This window comes from Cydia splendana, chromosome 14, assembly GCF_910591565.1.
Source record: "Cydia splendana chromosome 14, ilCydSple1.2, whole genome shotgun sequence".
NCBI lineage: Eukaryota > Metazoa > Arthropoda > Insecta > Lepidoptera > Tortricidae > Cydia > Cydia splendana.
The window spans coordinates 5,030,659-5,039,506 of record NC_085973.1 but is presented as its reverse complement, the minus strand read 5'-3'; the positions used below and the strand labels follow the sequence as shown (position 1 = coordinate 5,039,506).

General features: G+C 37.1%; 1 long non-coding RNA gene across 1 annotated transcript; it reads left to right on the top strand.

Moving 5' to 3' along the window:
* Window positions 1–1,984: 1,984 nt before the first annotated feature.
* On the top strand, window positions 1,985–4,079 carry LOC134796867 (uncharacterized). Its single transcript, XR_010145016.1, has 3 exons — window positions 1,985–2,523; window positions 3,370–3,586; window positions 3,965–4,079. It is a non-coding gene; the product is annotated as an uncharacterized LOC134796867 (long non-coding RNA).
* The last annotated feature ends 4,769 nt before the right edge of the window (window positions 4,080–8,848 follow it).

The window sequence follows — 8,848 nt, the reverse complement described above, 5'->3', positions numbered from 1 at the left end:
TAACACTTCCTTTGTGCAGGGAGTGCATCCCGGAGTGCATGACGAGCGAATTATACAGTATGTAACTGAACTAAAAGCAATTACTCAAACCCGTTAATGTTTAAAATGAAAATGAAAATGAAAATGAAAAATTTATTGATAACAATTGTTACATGTCATTTTTTATCATATAAGTGCTAGTATTTGTCTAGTATATTAATGTGCATATACCTGTAAACACAATCCAAATTATATAAATATAAATATAATTAATTGTTATAATTAGCAATATAGGTGTCTAAATTATTTTCAACAATGAGAAATGTAGTCTATATAGTAATATACAAATGTCACACCTGTAGGTATTAGTTATCAAATTACTAGTGGAATGTCAAAAAACTCACTATAATCGTAAAACATCTTCTCAAGAAGGCACTTTTTTAGTTTAGATTTAAATCCTTCAATGGAAGTTGCATTTCTAATGGAATCGGGTCATACTAAGCGACTTTTACTATGGGACCAACCCCGAAATCTTTTCGTTCAGTTACATACTGTATAGGTAGGGGAGACCGAGGTGAGTTGTGACACAGGAGAGTTGTGACATCGTCGATTTTTTGGAATCTATTAACTAGAAACTAGGTCGCAATAGCGCGCGTTTGTTAGTTCAAGGTTCGAGCTAACAAACGCACACTGTTGCAACCTAGTTTCTAGTTAATACATTCCAAAAAATCGACGATGTCACAACTCTCATCTGTCACAACTCACCTCGGTCTCCCCTACCTACTTACTCATTTACTAAGGGCGTCCGCTATAGCTGGCGCGGTTCTACTCGGCGCGACCCGGGAAATGAATTAGAGATTCACTAGGGTAAGACCTCCAGTGAATGAACACTTAAGCAATTATCCAAGTTTGAAAAATCATTTCTCAGCATTCATTAATAATTGGAATAATTAACTGCAATTTAATCAATCCTCATTTAATAAACAAGAAAGTAATTTCTGCGATTTTTTATTACTTTCATAGTTTTTGAGTTATATCAGAATTTATCAAAAAGTACCCAAAAACCTAATGAATGAACATAAAAACTAGTGAATGAACACCGCAAAACCCAGTGAATGAACATTATTTACATCATTTTAATCAGCATTAAAAAACATTTTTAACATAAAAACCGTTTCTAGTTCTATTTTAGTAGGTATAGCTAAAGCGTTCATATCTTTTTATCCCTTCATATTGATTTCAATTAAATAAAATGATGGTTATTCACCAATAACACAGCAACCCGTTACATATTAATAAGAAAAAGAGAATCAATTTTTAAAACAAGAAATAACGTGCATATTTTGATGAAAATAGGTCAGGCTTAGCAAGTAATGCTTAAAATAATAACCTTGTCATTACGTTATTCGTGGTTATATTGTTCATACATAGAATTAGTAGAAATCTAGTAAATGAACAAGCCACATTTTGTATTGTTCATACATAGGCATGAAAAATCTAGTAAATGGACTATAGAAATTTGGTTTGTTCCAATACTGGCCGAATGAATCAGAATCGTTTTCTATGCAGAATCACAAAAAACAAGCTCAATACCATTTCACTTACATATAAATTTTGAAAAAAATGTAAATCTAGACTACACCAGTAAATGAACACATCGTTCATTTACTGGTTTCAGAACATTTGATAAGCCAGTAATGGAACTATAAAAAATAAATACTTAATCGCATAATACGCCGACAAAGTGTACATTTATAGAAGGTTTAACTCTTAATCTAACCAAATAACTCAACTTTGTACAGGTAAAAATTAAATAAGCACTTCATATGTTGCTCCAAACGTACACTGTTCTTACCTGGGATCTAATTTTTCCTTACAAAACTTCAAAACCAGAAACCTGTAAACTTCAAATGCCAGTCACATTCAAACTGCGGGCTTAGCAAGGTTGTACGACAAGGTAGTTATCACGCAATAGGTGTGGATAAAACGGCCGTTATCGTCGGTTTTATCATCCATACTATGGTTGCAGACGATATATGGAGTTATCCACATTTGACAGCGGTAGATGATAGAAGACAATTTGCATAACATGGTCGTTGGATAAGATGTGGATAATTTGACAGATTGTCCCATTTTGACAGTTCAACTTAGTTAATTTTAACTACGTGCTTCTTAGATGACGATAAGCCTTGTCGTGAAAGCAAAAGTAGTGAATAATCATATTTTAAGGTATAAATTACAGGTAAATATCAGTTTTTCTATGATTATATTGAGAGTTATTAGTTACAATGTTCCGCTGTATATAATATTGTCAATATTTTCTTCGCAGGGAAGTCAAATTTTATTATTCCTACTCGCGGCTGCTGTTGAAGAAAAATATCGTAAACAGCTTTAAGAAACACTTGCAGCCCATTTGATATGACGGACGAAGAGTTTCGGCATATTTACAGAGTGCGTAAGGAGTGTGCAGTGCATTTACTTATGTGCCGAATTTAACGCCGAGCTTCAAAACGGTGATGGGTTACCTACCAAAACATCTCAAAGGTAAAGCTATAAAATTGCAGTGTTTCTTATAAAGTTAATATGTATTCTATGCATAGACCCTATTATATTTGAAATCATTGATTCTATGTAAAACAGACGTCTTAATGACAATGCTACTAAACTCTTCAATACTAGGTACCGGCCTCATTATTATATGTAAAAGTTAGTATGTTAAGATATCTGTTGTACAATCTCTTACTTATGCTACTAACCTACTAACAGAGGTTACTTAAGCTACTATTTACTTCAACATTCATATCCTAACCTCCAGGGGGAAAATCTACTTGACAAAATTAGATTTACAGTACCGGTCAATAACATATCACCTTTGCGTGTTTTTGTATGAACTTGTAGTAGGTTAGTTTGTAGATTTCATATTTTACTAGTCATTTTATATAAATATGCATGTTTTTCCAGAGATGAGACCTAGCTAGATTGATTTTTCGCCCCCGAAAACCCCCATATAGCAAATTTCATCGAAATCGTTGGAGCCGTTTCCGATATCCCCGAAATATATATACATATAAATAAATAAATATACAAGAATTGCTCGTTTAAAGGTATAAGATATTATGAATACTGAAATACTGTGAACTACAATAAGAGACTCAGCATATTACTAAAAAAGCTCTTTAAAAATAATGAAGTTGACCATACATTAAAACAAAAAACCTCTATGAAAAAATCATTACATAGACCAATTTTTCTCATCGCTGGACAAGGAATACTACTAAACTACCTAAAGCTGTGGAAGTCACTCACAAATATAAAAAAAAGTTATACCGTAAAAGCATGGAGGTGATATATTATTGGCCGGTACTGTAATTAGGTACTTATTTGTTTTAGGTTCTAACAGTATACACCACACCAGCAGCACACCTACACCAGCAGCAGCAGCAGCAGCTGCTGGTGTGTAACAGTTACACCTGCTAGCTGATGGCAATTAACTACCAACGTGGGACTAGTCAAGATCATGGCTTGTCCATTGGAGCACTACTGACTGGATTGGCCACACTACTGTAAGCCTGAACCTCGAGCAGTTTGTAGATGCTGTAAACAGAAGGTAAGTTCTTTTGAGCACTGAATTAAGTATTAGACATAAAAAACTGTGACTTTCCACAAGGACTGTCTTAGTAACTTTTCCTTTTTTGAATAAGTAATATGAGTGCGGCTGTATTATGCATTGAGATATGTACCTACCCATTGTTTGATAGTTATGTATGATAAGTAGTTATCTCTGGGATATATAATCTGGGAATGCAATACTTATTAGGTTTAACTAAGGCACCTAGTTCTAATGTGCTGCCTTGTTTAATGGATATTATTCCTGGCGATTGTTTAGTATATATCTTGAGTGCACTAGACTGCACTCATGTGAAAATACTTACTCCATCGCTGCCACATGAACCTACTTTTACTTATTTCCTTCTTTTTCTTCCAGAAAACTTCTCGTGGATCAAGGGAAAAATTAGAGAAGACGCTCCTAAAAAACTTCCTAAGCATGCAAGCATGCACAAAACCGGCTCTTAATAAGCTTAATAAATACATATTTCGCCTATTACTATGTTTTACTATCACACAAATACCTACCTAATTTACCTATATTTCTATACAAGTAGAGACTAGTAAACATTCAAGACGGATAATCTTCACACAGAACACCATTCCCGGGCATGCTTCAATGTAGGTGTCACTTATTCTTATTTTTCATTTTAGCCTTATGCGTACAAAATTTGTGATATTATAGCTTCTAAATGTAAAATCCGACTCATATGCAGTATAGTACAATGAAAGCATAGGTAATAAAAACATTTTAGGCACGTTCTTACTTAAGAGGAAAGGGAGATGGCCGCTTCCGCTTCTCCATACAAACGTAGTCCTCATTTTCCTCTCTGGATATTGACATTATGGAAAATATTTTTACATAATTTAATGTATATTAACCATATAGCTATGCCCCTACGTTCGAATTTTTGATTATTGTAAAAATTAGGAGCGGAAGACAGATTACATACAAATTTTTAAATTCTTCTAACTCTTATAATAATTAAAAATTAAAAAAAAAGAACAACCGTAGGGGCATGGCTGTAGTTGATGTTGATATGATATACAACAAATTGTATCAAAATATTTAATGTTATTATCCAGAGAGAAAAATGTGGACTACGTTTGTATGAAAAGACGCGTCTTAAGGACGCGTCTAGTGAGTCTGGCGGTGAAAAGGTCAAATAAGAATATTCCTAAATGCTCTATTATGCTAATAAGTCTACTTTAGTGACTATAACTGCGGTCAGACTCAATACGCCAATAACTAATGTTGAATATTAAAAACTATGTTAAATTCCATTTAGGTAGATACAAGAATGACAATTCTCGTCACTTGTGGTGTTGTCAAGTCTTTTTTGTTTACTAAACTCTATAGATAAGTTAACAATTTCGGCTCTGTGCTAGAGAGAATATTATAAATGGGTAAATAAAACAACTATTGCCAAAAAATTAAACAAAGTTTATTTACACATTAAATGTAGGTGTACAAACAAATCATTGGCTGCCGTACCCGGTGTGAAAGTGCCCATCATGCCAGCAGCTTTATCGCTGGATTACTATGAAGTATGAACAGCTTTTGTACCAGGAACGTCATATGGCGCCCGGGGCAGGCACCAAATTTGCGCCTCCCCCCCCCTCTCCGAAACGAAATGGGACCAACCCCTAAGTCGCGAAAAAAAATTTGGCTGTTTCATACATTTTGGCTGGTCCAATTTCTATGGGAGGGTAAACTATTTTTTTCGCGATTTCGAGGTTGGTCCCGTAGCAAAAGTTACTCAGTATAATCCCAAAACCTCCCTGGCAACGGGAATGTAGTTATTTTTTAGCCATCCTGTATAGTGTATAGGAAGCCTCAGTAGTCCACATATCGATGAATGTCGTCGATAGACAACATGTCACAGATATGCAGCAGCAGCTATTGAAGCAGGTTCCGTCAACTACGGCTCATATGCGCCTGCCGGACAAAGGGCTAGCGATCCACTTGCATAATAGGTAGTCTATTGGACAGTCCATAAGATGGTAACTTCGACAGGAGACCCCTAACGTAAGACGCGCTAACACTGGACACAACTCTGAAGCACTTGGCCCGCTCGCCTTATAAAACGAAAGCATAGCAACTCCCGCCGAATATCCCTCTGCTTGATAGAAGTTTCTGGCATAGAGTATTCACACTACGGGATGGTGGGCGGTAGGGCGCTACCGTCGTCTTTCAAGGTCGAGTTCGATGCAAAAAGAGTTCCTAAAAGATCGTCTTTCTCTTTTGCGCTGTGGGCCAGATTACCATCCGCATTTCACACTTCACAGTGGTGGTAAATACGACTGACAAAAGTTTCCCTGCTGCCTCAGTTTCGCCACTGAGCGGGGGCCCTTACCATTCTGTCTGATTCGACGGCCTATCTTACGTTGTAAAACGCTTAATGATAATACTAATGAACTGAAAAGGTTGTTTGTTGTTTTATTTGTGGATAGGTATGACACATATATATATTTTTGGAATGGTCTTCTCACTAGCTTTTATTTGATATCCATATTATTGTAGTATTGCTATTTCATAACTGCTCATCTATAAGTTTCGTTTCCAATATAAATAGAATGCTTAACGGCGCAGAAAAGATCAACATTCCTCTCAGACCTCCAACAAAAAGGGGCCAAACTGAAAACCAGCGCTGGACGCCAGTCTAGCACATGCTGAGCTTGGTACCCACGGCCAACATGTCTTGCTAAGTGTAATTACCTATGTATAGAGTAGACAATAAGTTAGTACTTAACCTAGAATAACTTAGTACAAACTTATCATAGAATTTATATGTAGGTATATGGTTTGTATTCCTAATATTTTTTCTACCATCAACTTATCATGTTTTGGCAATGGAGCATTCCATGCAATTGTCTACCGTTTGTCCCGTAGAAATGCAGATTTTCTGGAGATTTGCAGGTATAAGAGTTTCCTTTTCTATGACAAATGGTCAAACATGCACGGAAAATTAATCGCTTGCTTTAAATGGCGAAAAAAAAAGTCGCAACACAGGAAATAAAATGCGTTTGTACGGGACAGCTCGTGGAATGCTCCAATAAAGTGATTTCATTTCATATCATAAACTGATGAGGGCATTCAGAGTGTAGCCTTGAGGTTGCCAAGCCAAGCAACCAAGTCAGGTGTCACGGTCTTCAGGTCCTCAACAGGCCCAGGAGTGGAGGAGGAGTGGAGTAGGCAGCGTTGGAAGATATGCTAAGTGGTCTGCATTCTGCATTCGCAAAGTGGGAAAGCCGTCTACCTCCATTTGTGTGGCTGAATTGCAGCGGCCATGTCCGGTTCTCAGGCGGCACCAGATTTTCCGAGGAAGGTCAAACCCTTTTGGTTTTTTAGTTGGGTCAGATATACAGCAACTCCGAGCTGCCGAAGCTGACCATTCCGCTATCCACCTATCCGAAATATTAAAGCTGCTCAGGCTCCCAGCTGTAGCACAGGGTCGGCGGGCAGTCGGGCGGCAGAATTCCTCGTGGACAGGCATTGTGGGGTTATTCGTGATATTCTCAGCCTCCCTCTTCAACGCCTTGAGTCGTCGGATGTGAGGAGGGGCAATGTGACTCAATGCCGGCAGCCAGTGGCGGTTGTAGATCGGATAGTGCCTGAGATGCATCGCATGGTCTCGTTGAGCTTAACGTCCAATCTATGGGTATGTGCACTTTCAAGCCTCCAATATGTTATGACTGAAACAGAAACAAATTATATTAGATGAGGTCAGGCGCAGGCTAGTACTTACAGCGGTTCATTGGCAAATTATGTGAAATTAATGTCACTTTTAGAAAGCTCTCGTTTTTAAGCCAGGGGGATTTTTTTGTTACAGTTGTCCAAATTATCGATTGAAAATAAATTGAATTTTGTTCTAGTAATTATTTATCCGTTATTAAAGTTGTATTATGTATCAAGTGTAGTTCTGTACCACTTGCGTCATAAAAACAAACCAACCAACACCTTATTTATCAAAATGTATCTCAGATATTCTATGCTAGGGTAATATACGACACAAACATACCCACACACATACATAGGCTGCTAAAATCATTCCCATAGTCAGGTATAGGTACAATAGACCACTTTACCAAACACAAAAAAAATATTCCAGCTGCCAGCAGTAAAGAAACCAGCTTCTACTCCCAAGCCCTAACAATATAAATAAGTTTTTGGCAAAAATATAATTTTTGGTACAAGCTTTTATCGCTGACTGTACTTTTCTTTCAACAGGCAACTAATACTCCATGAGTCCATTCTAACAACACCAAGCACAATTAGTTTGCGTTGTTTTATCACAGTGTTCCCATGGCCACCTCATGTCTCCATCATCAGATCAGCTCCATGTCATCATAATATTGCAATTGTCATCCGATTTACATATTGTTATGTATGCAAAATTTCAGCTCAATCGGAAATCGGGAAGTGGGTCAAACTTAGCTGTCAAATGTATATGGCCAGCTTTAGTGCTAACATAACTGTTCCTAGTATTCCTATATTACCTACATGTTATAAGTAAGAATATTGTACGAGTAGGTATTATATTTTTTATAATCTTAGTAGAATAGGTACTAATACAATTTATTTGTATTGAATAAGGCCGGCGCCCCACTGCTGCGCACGCTACATCCACGGCCCACGTTTTAATACAAACCGTGGGCAAGCCCACGAAATTTTGTATAGGAACGTGGGTCGTGTACATAGCGTGGGCAGCAGTGGGGCGCCGGCCTAACTCTTGCAGGGAATTTGTAAGTTACTTGTGGGTATGGCTACTTTATTTATTTAATTTATAAACTTTATTGCACAAAAATATAGAATTACGTAAAAATGGCGAACTTAATGCCAAAAGGCATTATCTATCACCTACTAGTCAACCATAGAAACAAATATGTGACGTTCCACGGCAAAAGGTACCTTATGGCGGCTGGCGCTTACGTCGCATAGCGCCGCAATAATATTGGAGCGGCGTTAATAGTTAATAGCGTAAGCGCCAACCGCCATAAGGTACCTTTACCCGTGGGACGTCACATATAAACACTAAAGGTTGGTGCAAAAACCAATCAAAAAGCAAATGCAGTAGGTATATCTTAGATATACATACTAACATAAACATACATATATGTTATAAAAATAAATGTACTAATATGTATATGGGATGATAGACACTAGACGAGACATTTAGCAGATAACTACCGAGCATGACTACTCAAAAAACAAATTTTCTTGGGGCTTGTCTTACAGGTAGAGGGAGTGCATTCCATAGAT